Source organism: Stegodyphus dumicola, chromosome 7 (assembly GCF_044657685.1).
Source record: "Stegodyphus dumicola isolate Sdum_Otavi_A_Nest chromosome 7, ASM4465768v1".
Classification (NCBI taxonomy): domain Eukaryota; kingdom Metazoa; phylum Arthropoda; class Arachnida; order Araneae; family Eresidae; genus Stegodyphus; species Stegodyphus dumicola.
The window spans coordinates 91,557,816-91,573,901 of record NC_140774.1 but is presented as its reverse complement, the minus strand read 5'-3'; positions in this window follow the sequence as shown (position 1 = coordinate 91,573,901).

The window sequence follows — 16,086 nt, the reverse complement described above, 5'->3', positions numbered from 1 at the left end:
TTATAGCCATAAATAAAAAGCATATAAATAAGCATTTTTCACATTTTATGAAAATTAGCCTTACCATGAGATATCTGAAATAGCTCCACCGCTTTAAATAAAAGATTATAACAGAACCTCATTTCGAAACTAATCCTCAGCTGAGAACAGCCTATAATGCTAACGATTTAGAATAATGACTTAAGTTACCAAATAAAACGAAACTTGAGTTATTATTCAAGAAAATTCAAAGCCAAGAAGAGCCGGGTATGTTTAATGGTAGTTTCTTTGGATTTTCCATTATATTCTATATGTTCTGAATATTTCCATTATATATTATATACTTTATAATACCCTTTTTAACTATATAAACATATTATATGAACAGAATAGTATTCTGATTTCTGCGAAGCAAATTTTCGGAAAAGAGCCTGCTCAAACTGTACCATCTATTGCGCTTATGTATATAATTCAGTAACTAAGGATGTAACAGAACTAATAATGGGATGTTGGACTATGTAGGAATATGACGTCAGATAAGGCTGCAGCATTTTCACTCGGGCCTTATTTTAGAAGCTATTTATATATTTTTAAACTATATCGTTTTAGAACTATTCATATACGCATTTATAGTTTATTCAGAAATCCACTTTAGTTCATTTTAATACATAATGAATTTATTTTGTGAATATAACGCTGATTTTTGTTGTTTGACTCCTGAATTAGTATTATTCTGTTCTATCAAACGGCAGCCGAGATACATAAGCTCCTTCTCTTTTCAATATCTATTAATTTCTATTTTATGAAGAAATACTCTGCACGTTTATTTCCTTAGTTTTCTAATGCATTATAAAATAAATTATATTTACAGTATAAAAGATGTATGAGAATTTTCTGTTGAGATTAAAATATCTTTGTTTGAAACGATTTCTTTGTATATTGTTTTACATGAATTAGAAAATAAATTGTTATTGATAATAAATTGGATTCCTTCAGAAATATAATGTACGAGCAAAATTTACGAAGAATTTTAGACTATATTTATTCTATTTATTCATGAGGAAATGTGCATGTTCTTTGTTTTTCTATACTCATCCTATAATGAACTTAAGAACAAACTACAATTAATACTCATTTAAATACAGCAAGATCATTTTTTCAAACTTTTTTATTTCAGAGCCCAGCTTAGTCTAAACAGTACAGAATAAACAATGTTTAATCTATTAAACCCTAAGTCTTTGCACTTGTTTCAGTCAAATTGTTTTCAAATTGTCAGTCAAATTGATTATTTAAATATAAATGCATCTTTAAAAAGTATGTTGAGAAGTTGAATTTCTTGTAAAGTGCTATAAACAGTGCGATATAACTGATCGTAAGCACCGAGGCAATAATTGCCAAAGAAAATTGTTAATTATTTTAAATGATATGCACGATTTATCGCAAGACATTTTTTCCACAGAGTTACATAACATTTATATCCATCTGTATCTTCTTAAAAATGAACTGACGTCCTCTTCTTATTAATTCAGATATTTATCCAAATATCTGCTGTTAATTAGGTCCTTTTCTCGGATGAAATTAGTGTAAATAATATCCAAGCAGGAAAATGCCTTTCCCAATTAATTACCTTAAATTTTTTAAATAAGTGAAATTTTTTAATGTAATCATATAAGGTATTTCTCCCGCCTTCTTACCATACCTTCGTAGCAGCACGCTCGGTGCGTATTTGAGAGGGCCATGGTTCGAGTCCCGGCGAAGGCGTTGCTTATTTTTCATCTCTCCTGCTTCCAAAAAAACATCTAATATCTCTACAGTGGCGCCAGAACTAAAAGACTGGTGGATGATGATTCTCCATCACCAGGATTTGGCAATTGGGTCTCCTAATACCCAGTCGCCCTTTAAAAGAGGGAATACCCCGTCTTCTTAGCATGCCTTCATAGTGTGGTGGTCAGCACGCTCGGCCCAAATTCGAGAGGCCCGTAGTTTGAGTCCTGGCGAAAGCGTTGCTCATTTTTCATTTCTCCTGCTTCCAAAAAAATATCTAATGTCTCTACAATCATTTTTAAGATGTCCGTTTAACGTGCATGCAATCGAAATGAAATTGAAAAAACAGAACAACATTTCGAGGTGTAAAATGATATTCCTTACTGTTTCCTTTTTAGACTTATTACCAGCTTCCAGTGGAACAGAAAAAGCACACCAAAACTGGTTATCTGGACTTCAGATATCGAAACTTAATATCCGGACAAATTCTTCATCTTTATAATGTTTCTTAGTCAAGTAAATAAGTTTGTTACTAATTTATTTACGTGGTTTTACTTAATTGATAGCTAAAAACACACAAGGGCACCGCTGCTTTATCGTGGGGTGAACAGGATCCTTCGACTACAACTTTCTGGCCGCTTTTTCAGAATGCAAGCTTTACTGCTTAAGCAGTTCTGAGGACGAATAAGTTGTATACTTAGTGGTCTTGAATCTTTGACAACCCAGTGTTTGTGATGAATTCCCCTGATGATTACTCGTCTAAAACATAGATTATAAGGTGGTGTGCTGTGGTGTATTTAATTATGGCAAAGCACGCTAGGGCTATCTGCCTAAGGGGAGGGATGCCTTTCGTGGAGGACTTTCTAAGGGAAACTGGCTCGTATACACGTTACACATGGGGAAAACCACGAAAACGCCCATGCAGCCAGCCCGTTCGCGGGATTCGAACCTCGGACCGAACTACCAGTGTTCAGCGTCTTTACCGCTCGGCCGCTGGTGGGCCATAGATTATAAGGAGTAAGTTTAAGTTATAACGGGGAAGCTGGTGACCTAACATAGTTTATTTATACAGAAAACATGAGGAGAAGATGTGTGAGAAAACTGTGGAACATATTAGAATTTGTTGTCGGGTGGGGCATTTTTCAATAGGGATAGCACAAACCTGTGCCTTTATACTTAGTAAAAGTGGTAAGGTGTTGTGCTGTATGTTGGAATAAGAAACTCTTCAGATAGATAAAATGAACGCTCCCATCTTCTATAATAATACTACAATTTTGCGCACTTTCGTAGCAAAACAGACAACCGTTTTAAATTTATTAAAACCTCAAATAAATTATAGACACTTAAGGGCACAAATTTAATGCATAAACTGTTAAGTGAAAAGTTCACGAATTTGAATAAGAATTTCTTTTCCAGTATAAGTTTCACCAGCCAGTTTTTCTTTATCTCCAAGTATGGTTAATTAATAGTAATGGCCCTAAAAATCATGATATTCTTTCATAACTTAGAGCTTCCAGCTTTAATCTTCTTCATTTCATACCCTTTTAACTTCCTTGTACGAAGTGAAGAGAAAGTACTGTAATCGCGAAAAATTTCGGGTATCATATTTCAACGAAGATATCCATTTTGACGGCTATCAAATGCAATTTAACGATGTTTTTGCGTGATATCTGTGCGTAAGGACAAGAGGATACTTTACCCGCCCCCCCCCAAAAAAAATTATAAAACTGATTTAAAATGAATTCTGAAGAGAATTTTTCGTGGCGCCTATGCGTACGTACGTGTCCCGCATAACTCAAAAATGAGTAGACTCAGAACGTTGCAATTTTGTATGTGGAACTGCTATAACATGTAGATGTGCACCTCGCATTTTGGTTGCAATCGGCCGCACCAAAAGTATATATATATCTGTATATATATATATATATATCCACTCTATTACTCAGCTCAGTGAGCTCAATTTCTTTATTCTTATATGTTTGTAAGCTGTGCAATTTTTTTTTTTTTTTGTTGTTTTGTGCTTTAAAAATGATTGAATTATGTTGTTCTGGTTAAGATTTTTATATCTTTAGTTTGTATAGAATAATTGTGGAATTATCAACAATTTAAAAGTTTTTTAAATGTGGCTAAGCCTAATTTTTGATTAAAATGGCAGCCATGTTTGTTTACATTTGAAACTTAGCAGAATAGTGAATTTGTTGACAATCTAGAGAAACTAAGCTTCCCAACAACAAAGTAACGTCTTCTTTTACCATTCAGAATTAAATTATGCTTAATTCATTCTGAAATTATCATTTAAGTTATTAGCTTGTTTTTGCATAGAAATTAATTTTAATTGTACAAATTGTTTTTATAATTGTTTTGTCTTTGCCTGGGACATCTGCTCCAGTTGAGAGAATTATTTCAAGTATGGTGAACATTTGGCCTGCAGAAAGAGGTAGACTTTCAATATCTGCTGTTAAACATCTGCTAAATTTTAAAAATTAATTCAGAACTTTCTTGTTGTGAATTTTATGGTGTAACTAAATCAAACTACTTCTAAAAAAAGTCATGTTTAGTGAAAAATACAACTGAATATTTGAAACTTATTGTTTCAGTAAACTGTTAAAACGTTTGAGTAATTTTAAAAATATGTCCTGAGTTGTACCCAGAATAATATGATAAGCTTATATGCATTCCTTTTTATCCCGGAATTTTAGTTTTCTAATGTACTATAAAATATTGTAGTAAATGATATTCTTCAACACTGACTTAGCACTTATTGAAGACATTTCGATGTTTTGTTCCTTTATAGTACGTTTCGTGATATCGAAAGATAAACCTAAACCAATGTATATGAAAGATAAATCGAAAAGATATCATCACTACCTGTCAAAAACACTGTTATGAAAAGAAATCGCTTTTCAAATCTAATTCACAGCTCATAACTGCAAGAAATAATTTCAGTATGCTTTTAAACTCGGAGCTACTTCCAGAATTCAAAACGTATTTTCTAAGACGTCATCTGCTAGAGAAAGAAATTTTTATACTCCCTTTGCAAGACTTGATTTTGGATTTTATAGGCTAAGGTGCTTTTGAAGAAGATTTCGCCGAAAGTTGAGCTCTCCCATGAAACGATAAACGAAATTTTATTTGCAAGCCCCTTGCGGAAAAGCTTTTAGTAGGAAAGAACTTATAAAATACTTTTTGTGCGCAAGGTACAGCATCTGAAAAAAAGGGAAAGGAAAACTAAACCGTTCTGACGCATGTCGGACCATGTCAATTTTCTGGACATAAATAAAGATGGCACTTAAACTCTTCATTTCATTACTTTCCTCTGACTTTCGCGAAAAATGTGCAGAAGGTTCTTACATTTGATCCAATTTAAAATAATTTTGCCTTATTACTTTTCTTTTCATACTTACGCTGAAATTTGAAAAAGCTCAGGATTTTGTTGTCATAACAATGTTTTTATTTTTATGATTTAAAGAGCTTTATAAAAATCAACAGTCTATAGTCTAGTTATAAGCCTACTCTGTTAGATGCTATCATGCCTACTCTGTTGGATAGTTTTAATCCTATGTTTCCGAAAATAAGAAATCGTTTTTGGAATAAATAACTGTACCAAAATATTTTAATGGCTATGAAAAACTTACTCTTTTGCTTCATTAAGTATTAATATAAATTCATGTCATTGTTCCTTTCTGTCCTGACATCTTTCGAATAATCTTGGCCCTCAAATAAGAATTGCATGTCTGTATCTTTTTGCATTTTGTTTTATATTCTGTACACTTATATAAACATTTATAGATATACAAACTCTAATTATTGGGAAAGTTTGAAACAGATTGCAAATGACATTGTTTACAGACAGTTAATCAGATATTTCCAATGGTACTCGTGGACGTGTATTTCACTTCATCGTTAGGAGGAGACACTAATGAAAACATATTTGAGTTAAGGTAATTTATAATTCTACAAAAAACGTCTGAAACAAGAAAAGAAAACCAGAAAGGTTTTAAAAATGTTTATGTACGGTATATAGTCTAGAAATATTGTTTCTATACAGATTGAACCTGATATTATGCTCCGTATAATTTGTACAATGTATTTGTATGTAGCAGTATATGTTGTAATACAATGATGTAATATGTGATGTATGTATTATAAACATAGCAGAGAGGCATTTATAAGGTAACAATATTCACAATTTATTGATACGAGGGCAATCCCAAAAAAAAGGTCTCCTATATTTTTAGATATACAAAGAACCGTTTATTTTCTATAATTGCTACATCACTTTAAAGATTAAAGAATGCTTTATTTTTCAACATAATCGCCATTTCGGTCGATGCATTTTTGTAAACGCTATGGCAATTTTACAATGCCCATGTCATACCAGCTTCCCGCCATGCCCTTCAGGAAGCGTTGAATCATCAACAGTTTAATCTTCAGAAGAATCAACCCGTTGCTGTTTGTGTCTTCTGTCAGCATACGTGGCACCCATCTTGCACACACCTTCCGATATTGCAACTTCTCCTTTAAAATCCTGTGGATGGTGCTTCTGGAAACCTGAGGAATCAAAATGCAGAGAGCATCCAGAGTGATCCTCCGATCTTTACGCATGAGTTCCTCAACTTTCGCGATTGTCTCGTCGGCAATTTACGGCCTCCCGCTCCTTTCTTCGTCATGAATTTCAGTACGACCGGCTGTAAACTCTACACCACTTGCGAACGTTTTTGACATCCATGCACGACTGTCCATACACTTCCGTCAATAGGCGGTGAATTTCAACCGGTTTAACGCCTGTTGCGTTCAAAAATCGAATAATTCGCACTTGGCGGTAACGTTTATCGGGAGCTCCATTTCGAATGGCTGCCAAGCCAAGACTGAGCATCCGAGCGAAGCGCCTGCGTGCTTATGTGGTAGCAAAGAAGGCACTACTCACAACAGCGTTGCCAACAACCGTATTAAAACTTTCTCTACGTCCCCAAAAAATTGGAGACCTTTTTTTTGGGATTGCCCTCGTATCTGCTGAATTTGTAACACCTTCTGTGGGTTCCAAATGACTTAACAAAGACAATGCGATAACAATATATTGTTACTTCTGTGGGTTAAATTATCATCACCAGAATAACTAACGAACAAGCAAATAGACACAATTAAAACACTTCAATTTGTTGTACCTTACCACTTGTGAGAGATTAAATTAAAATATATAAACATAAAATTACCAGCCAACCTGGACCTGGTTTCAACGTAAGCTAAGTGGAACTAACCTCAGCCTGCAATATTTACAGCAAGTCCTGCATTAGTATCGCTAACAATATGCTTTGCATTAAAGGGCAAGGCAGCGGATTGGAGGCCAAACTGTCACAAACCTCTTCGTAACTTTGCTATCACTTTATAACAGAACTGCCTGTCACTCAAATCTACATAATCTCTGGAATGTGCGAACTTCATGGTAAAAAAAAAAGCACAAAGTGGCGAAGTAAATTAAGTAACATTTCGTAAGTCAAACATAAACGTCAAACTTTTTTTTTTTTTTTTTCTTCTTTAAATAAACTTCCTCAAACGCTCTTTATGAAAAAGCTTTTAAAAAAAACCTACCATTCTAATTTTAATCTTTCTTTTTTTAATTAAAATCTTACATATTCCATCCTTTCAAGTAAACCGTGAAGGAAAATGATTCCTTATAGTAATTAAGCACTATATTTAGTTGGCTTCTAGACATTCATTTTTGCACACGACATTTGTTTCTTGCAACCTCTTTACATCTCCTCAACAACACCTTACATAACAACGGCTTTACAAAATCTACCCTAATGTCTAAAATTTTATCTTTTACATAAGTAAGCCTGGCTTTTTACATAAATTTAGCAAATTTCGCCCATTATTTATTAAATTCTTCTTATTAAAAAGTTGAAATAAGACCTTTTTTTTTATCTTTACAAGTGCTTTACAATTTCAAACAATTAAATTGGAATCTTTTCAAATTTAACATTTGAACATATATCATGCTTCAAAAAAAAAACCTAGGCTAAAAGCTTTCCAAAGTTAACGTTTCAACATACATAACAGATTAGAAACAAATATGAAATATTTCCAGAAGGTCTTTTGCACTTAAACTATCATATTTAATTTCCGCTAATTCCGCTACTATAAAATTGGAATTATACTTCATTTTGAAATATTAACAATGGATGCATGGATTGACGCATCCACCGACAACCGGTGGCACACCCGCAACCCACTTCTACCTCCAATTTGCAGCATAAGACACCCTGTATGTTCCCATATCAACCACAACCATTTGCCGTCGATTGGTGGCTAGCGATCTGCACTCATGGCGTCCGTTAAGAAGACTTCCATTGACCCCACATTCATAGACGCCAACGTCTGCAATGGTGCCTGGCTTGAGCGATGTTGATGATGGAATGGCACATGGTCGTGTTCTCAGATGAGTCATGCTTCGTTTCCTCCAATGATAGTCGGCGCTTACGACTGTAGCATAGATGTGGAAACAGGTCGGATGCGGCAGCAATTGTGGGGCGCTATTGCATATGATTCCAGGGGACCTCTTGTTTGTATTTAGGGCACTATGACGGCCCAGCGATACGTGGATGATGCGCTACGGCTGGTGACACTCACCTACCTTCAGGGTGCGCCCAGTGACCCTTATCAGCAGGATAACTACAGACCACTGCTCGCATCAACCAACGTGCTCTGCAAGGTATACAGATGCTTCCCTAGCCATCGTTCTCTCCTGATCTCTCTCCAATCGAACACATTTGCGATGTGACTAGATGCCATTTGCAGACCCTGCCATTGTCGCGTTCAGAAGACGAACTGTGGCAAATGGTTGGCAGGGAATGGAGAGCCATTCCTCAGGACACCATCCGTAATCTCACTGACTCTATACCTAGACGTTTTGCTTCGTATATCGCCATGCAAGGTGGTTCTACATCCCACTGAGCCTACGCTGTTTTCGCACTGTATCATATCATTCGAAACAAATATCGCTTATTTTTGTTGCTATCTCTGTCTGCTTGCCGAGTTTCATCACTCTCTGGCCACACGTTCTTGGTGCTGCATTTTCAGTGCCAGATATTTTTACCTACGTTGTCCTTCAGTTTTTCCCAACTTCTTTGCCACTAGCACCTTTACATTGACAGTTTGCTGCACCTTTTCTTATTTTCTACTTTATGGACGACACATTTTTTCTCAAATTCCTTACCAATCCATCTCGCTCAGCCTTCCCTGCCATCTCTGTCTGTCTTCTACGCTACACCTTTGCATGAATTCTCATTTAACTCAACAATGGCATATCCTTTCTCTTGTAATATTTTTAATTTGATCGACATTCGTGCAACCTGCCCCGAATTGGTTTTCAAAAATACTACGTTAGTTGACACGTCTTATGTTCACCACTACATACGGCTAGTCAAATTTGGGATTAAATTTACTTATTTAATTTTTCTGTCTGGATGACAGCGTGTAATTTATTTTCAAAACATTTTCTCCAATATTTATATCTACTTATCTTCATCTTTTATCATAATACAGTTTTTGCCTGCCCCTGTACTTATCCGATCTTTTGAGTTTCTCAAGAATTAACTTTTGTATGCTTTTTATTGAAGTACCTGCACAAAAAGTAACTTATCTAAAAAGGTTATTATTTTTCAGCGCAAACGTAATTCTGTCGGTGACTTTTCCGTTGTTTCATATTTCGCGGACCGCAGTACGGACATAACAATAATGTGTTACTTATGTTCTGTGAGATAAATTATCACTATCAGAATATTTATCCAGCCCACAAATAGATATAGAATTGAAACACTTTGAGTTTATTCAACCTTATCACTTTCGAAGGATTAAATTAAAATATACAAATGTAAAATTATCAGCCAGCCTGTCTGTTTTCAACACATCTGTTTTCAAAAATTTCTATCGATTCAATAATTTTAATCTTATCTGGGCAGAGACTATGCTGCGACAGAAATTCAAACGCATTCACACAAAACCCGCACTTAACTGTTTTTCAAAATGACTAGTTAGTCTCCCAGCCATCATACTTTCTCTGGCAGAAGTTTTGCATAATCTTCATCAACGAGGATTTACCTCCAGTTTATTGATAAACAGCCAATTTAATATTGACACGTTCCTCTATATGAAAAATCTGCAAGATGCGGGCAATAAATCCATTTTTATAGTTGTCGTAATAAACATCTACATATTCTTAGCTTAATATGCAGCAAATGTGGCATGATATTTTTTAAATCTATGAGTGTTTGTTTTTTATTTTAATCTATTCTACAATTTGCATTGTTCATTGACGCTTATTCATATCTTAGCTGCCCTATTCACAAAATAGTAGCTGTATATTGTACAGCATGGTTTATATAGTCTTAACATTCTAATATTATCTTCAGGCCTTATTAGACGGACAAGCATGCATCTGAAAATGTAAAAAAAAAAGTCTTCTAAAATTTGAATTTTTTTAAAGCTTGAACTGGACGTAGAGCACAACTTGTGTGTAATCTCCGTCAATCGCCAATTTTAAAATAAAATAAAGTTGAATTTACAGTTTAAAAAGGTATTGTATCTCAAGATTGCACCAATTTAGTCTAACTAACCTGGTTAAGCCCATAGGTTTAACCCATAGGATACGAAGCGTTGAAAAAATGAATACTTTTCTATAAATTCTTAAATATGTATTTCTCTAAGTCAATGTATACATATAAAATAAAAAAGCTTGCCAAATTTTTATTGATTAATACAGCCTGTCCTAAAAACATTACAATGGTATAATCCACTGCTAATCATTCTTACTTGGGTGGAATGGGAGAAAGCATCTTAAGCATAGTCCAACGTTACATTTTTTTAAGACAGTTGTTCGTTTTGCTGTATAAGGTTTTGGCTGTCACCTTCTTTGTCTATTTTACGGGTTTTTCACAATAGCATGTTCATTTTGAACCTTGAAGAATCTTCATTAACCTGTTGAACACCGAGTTTTCTACAAGATGTTTTTCTTGGAATAGAAAGTCCCAAATAGGCAACTGTTATGTGTCGTCGAAAATCAAGCAGCCTCATCATTAAATAACTGATTTGAGTTTCTATGAAACAACAAATGCTGTTTCAATTAGCAAATAAAGGCCAGTGCCCTTTCTTTCCTTGAATTGTAGTAACATTAGTTGCTGCATGATTATCATATAAGTCAACTCCGCTTTTATATTTATTGTAGGATGAAATGCACATTGGTATCTTTACCTCTTTTCTGACACCTTTTACTCTGCTTTCAATGGCTGATAACATTATTGAAACAACACGACTGCCATACCATCGAACTACTACAACTTTGTTTTTTGAGTCAAAACTGCTATCTGAAGAGCGGCATTCCATTTTTGACATTATTTTAAAGGGTATAAGAGACATTCTGTGTTCTCTAATAGTACCTGTAGCGAAGAAGGTTTTATTTGCAAGAATGGATAATAATTCATGGGAAGGAAAGAAATTATTTATTTAAATCTTATGCATCTCAAGGTTTACAATTATTGACAGCAAATTCTGGACAATTATAAGAGATACGGCCTCATTTACGATTTTCTTAGTAGGTTTCTTCTTTTGCCTCTTTGAATTTTGATTCTTCTCCAAAACTCAAGTATTTGCATACTTAAGTTTTGGTTTTGAAACGAGAGAAATTTAGTCTACTTCGATGAATTTCAGAATACAAGCTGACTTCATGACTCAGTATTTGAAACATTTACTCAAATCCCTCCCCCACATTTCACACACCTGTCTGTCACGTGATGTGCACCTGCCAGCTAGACTAAAGTGTCTGAGTTATTTGCAGAACAGCAATGTTTGGAATGTAACAGAGAAAGGATCCCATTACAAACTGATGAGGATTTGGGAGTAGTGGATTTTACTGTCGTCCTGTTTTTAGGACAGTTAAAAATGCAAGGAAAATTTATCTTTTAGATAAAATTTCATGATAATGTTTTTCACTATTATAAAAGTATGGAATATTATATCGGTAAATTTATATGTAAGTTTTTCTTGCAGCTCAAAATTTTAATAAATTTGTACGTTGAAACCAAAAGGAAAATAAAATCTGCAAAAATTCTCATTTTGAAAAATTAATAAAACATATCTAAATTAATTCTAACTTGCGATAAAGACAAATATATACTTAAATGATTCTTAAGTAATAAATCATCTTTAATTTGAATTTAATTATTTCAAAGATTTTATACAAAAGCCATTTATGTGTGACGTCCTATTTTTAGGACGATGAGGAGATATGGGTTAATAGCACGATTTAACGTCGGCTAGCAAATGGCTAATGACGGGATATTAATTAGCAGAGATTGACGATAGAAAATAAAGCTGAGAATGCCGCTGCCAAAAGCTCTGTATCTAAAACATTCAAAATTCTAGCCTTAAATACTCTTAGCTCATTTGCATGCTATGACGGCTAACGAAATGAAGATCCAATTCCTAAAAATTGGTGATTAGCATAAAATATCTTATAACTTTTAAATAAAATGGATTATTTTGAAACTGCTTCATACAATCTTATACTTTTTGTGCTAGATATTTTGTAAACATACTTTTCAGATTTTCATAGATTGCTTTAACAGTGATAACATGAGCTAATGATAGATATTATTCTATTTTTGAAAACATTATAGCTTACTTCACTCTAACAGTTGATTTAACTCATAAGAAAAAAATGAGAAACAGAAGTAAAATATCAAAAGCAGTTTTAAAAATATTCTTGTAGCTTTAATTTCAGCGTACCTGCAGGGATAACTTCAATATATCAACATGTTCTGTGGACAGATTTACTGTCTATCATGTTACTGTAAGCCTATTATGTTTATTTAGAGGAAGAAGCACGAAAAATCAGCTATGCTTTCTGAAGGATTGGAATCATTGATCTTACGTCTGCTAGTCGAACATGCTACCAGTTTTATAATGAAAGCACACATGTGGGAAGGCGATGATTCTTTATAATGTCAATGACTGATCTCACACAAAAATTGTGGATACTAAAAACTATGCATGAGTGCACGTTTATGGATGAGTTACACACAAAATGCGAATGAGTGCTAGTCTGAAATTAGCATACCCGAATGAGAAAAGAGAACCTGCGAAGAAGCCTTGTTATTAATTTATTCTGAGACTAATCTTTCCTGACCAGGGAATCTGCTGGGAAAGAAGAATGACTTGTAACAATTGTTACAAAAAACGAAACTCGTTAACTTAATAAAGTACCAGCGATTACGCTTTTTGTATTTTTCCCTAACAAGAAACACTCTTCAGAAAGCATGCAAGAGAGCTGCTCTTTTGCGTTGCTGAATGAATAATATTTTTTTTTCCTGCATATTGTAAGATTCTTCTTTAAAAATGCTACTCGAGCCAAATGGCATGTCCGTGACTGTGCTTGGCCGAATCTATATAATAATTAACGAGTTAGCATACAGGACACGAATTTAAAATAATGATAACAACTTGTTTTATTTCCAGACCTTAATTTTGCAGAGTTATATTCAATTTTGGAAGATTATGAATTTAGTCTAACAGTGTAACATTTCTTTTACTTTTACCTATTGTTGTTATTAACTGTATTTACTTAACAATTAATTACAAACTAATTAAAAGCTGAAATACCATATCTTGAGATCGTTTTAACTGCAAAATATTTGTACACCTTTCAAGAAAGTATCTAGAAAATTAGATCATGTTCGATGAGTCTTTTCTCGGCAGGAAAATATACTACTTGTAATATATTTTAGGGTTGTCTTCATATATAAATAAAGCAAGTAACAAAAGTAACATAATAATATACATACTATCCACTTTACTTCTAAAAGATCTGCATGGTTGGTCTTAAGCAATTAGCAAGCATTTCAGTGGCACAACTAATTAACCAATCAAGCAGCTATTTAGTTTTTCCATTCAGAATTTAAATTAGGATTTTTTTTATTATTTTAAGATATTAATTTGGTAAACAACTTCTATCTTTTCCAAAAAAATCTTTGTTTTAAAGTAACAAATTAGAACACAATTTATTCGATGTTTAAAAATTTAAATATACCATAAACGGTTTGAACTCGAGAAACATAGATCTTTAAATCCGAAAATCCACAAACTAATTAAATTTCTAGTACTTTAATTAAATAGAAAAATGAACGCACCTTTTTCTAAATGTTTGCCTTTAAAATACCAGCTTTTTTTAACGCGTGGATTTTGATTAATTCTTATTTTAAGCAGGGCTTGCTTTTTATATGCAAAATATCTGATATTAACAAAAAAAAACTGCATTCGGTAAAAAATATAAAACACCGTTTAAATATTTCTTGAAATAAGAAAATACCAGATGCATAAAATAATTACAAGTAGGATGATTATGCATGCTGCAGCTGAAATGAAAGGAACGCAAATTAGGATTCTCAATTGCTTCATTTTCATTCTAACGGCTGAAATAAATTAATGAAAACACTTCCTATGAACTTCCAAAGCTTTAAGTTTGATTTTCCCAGCAAAAGAACATAGTACATACTACTACAACAGAAGGTAACGTTCGGCACTAATCGAAGATTCAGTAAATCATTGTGTCACCGGATTTATTCTCTTAAGTTTAAGACTGATTCAATTTAAATAAATGATTTTGCCAGATAAATCGAATGAACCTAGAATTTTTCTGCAAACGCATTAGAAAACACGAAATTCGATTAAAAGATGTGTGCCAATAATAGCTGAAGTCTGAAATATTTAAAATTGTGGATTCCAAATACTCAGAAATGTGAATACAAAATAGCATTCAACTGATGTGCACAAGTGAGAAAGTTGGAAAGAAACTACGTACTCGAAACGTATAATATATATATATGTGTGTGTGTGTGTGTGTGTGTGTGTGTGTGTGTGTGTATGATGTACCAGCTTTAGTCGTAGCTTAAATTATCAGACGATAAGTTTAAAAAAACAGGATCCATTTATTATTATTCAGGAGAAAGAGCAGTTACAAAATCAGATATCCGGAGTAAATAAAAAGAATTACTAATATCTTTTTGTATAAGTTTACTACATCATGACATTTAAGAAAAAGCCCCCGATATTCCTTTGCGAGTCCTTTTATAGCCTCTGGAAAGGCGGAGCTTCCAAGAAATGACGTCAGCCTCGTCAGCCAATCCAGTTCGCTTTAAATATTTCCAGAACATTCTATAACTGTACGTGTAGAAAAGGCAGGAAAAACAACTTGACTACGGGGCTGTGCATTTAATTCCACGTACTTTCAAATAAAAGAACGTCGCCATTAAAAATGAAAAGAACATACAGTTAGAATTTTAAGTGTATTCTTAACTATGGAATTTTATTATTACATATGTATACAAGTACATACATATAAACTTAAAGCATCTAAAGTTAAAATTAAATTGGAATCAAAGCAAGGCAATTCCTCAACAATATTAATAATTGCAACCGTCTATAAGAGGTTTAACACAATTTCTAAACATGAGTTCACGATCTGCTCGATAGTTAACCTGTGAAGCCGTTAGAATATTTTTAACTTTGTAGGGTTTATATTTATTTTAACTAACATTTATTTTAAGTTTAAACTATCTTTCCTGTCAAGCCTTACTTTCCCCTGGAACTGCCAATGCCAGAATATGTAAATTTTAGTAGAACGCGCAAGGATTCAAATTATCAGCGGAAGTATTATGATTTAAATAGCAAGGAAACGAGTTCGGTGTGTGATATTCTTACTTAGCGAGCGCGGAGGTAGTTAGCGAGAAATTGAAGAACCCCGCGTTTCGGCCTATGTGCTTGGCGGGAAGTAGTGGTAATCGTTCCAGTGAGCTTCAAGTCTGCTGAATTAGCAGCGGTATTGTAAAACGCGGTGAGTTAGTTATTTTAGAGAGCCTCGTAGTTAGAATCTTGTCTTTACTTTCTTTTCAGGTTATTATTTTTATTTGACTGCCAAGTTGGCACAGTCTGTGAGCGTCAAGAGCACGCAATTGTAATTTATTACGTTGAATAAAAAGGGACTTAAACCCTTCACAAGGCTCTATCTTTTATACAAGTTTTCACAGTCACCTCTTGGTTGCGTGCAAGTTGGAGGCGCGCAACGTTATATTGGCGCCCGAACAATTATCGAACTGAAATGGCCGATTGGATGGAAGCCGCTGGACAACACCAAGAAATGACAACTCAGTTAGAAGGATTTGGATACCTGGTCCAGACGTTGAGAGCATCAATCAAGCCAAACGTCCATTTCGACGGAAAAAATTCGGTGGCGGTATTTTTAGAAGGTCTAGAAAACCACTTTCAGCTCTACCCTGTGCCTGAAAGACAAAA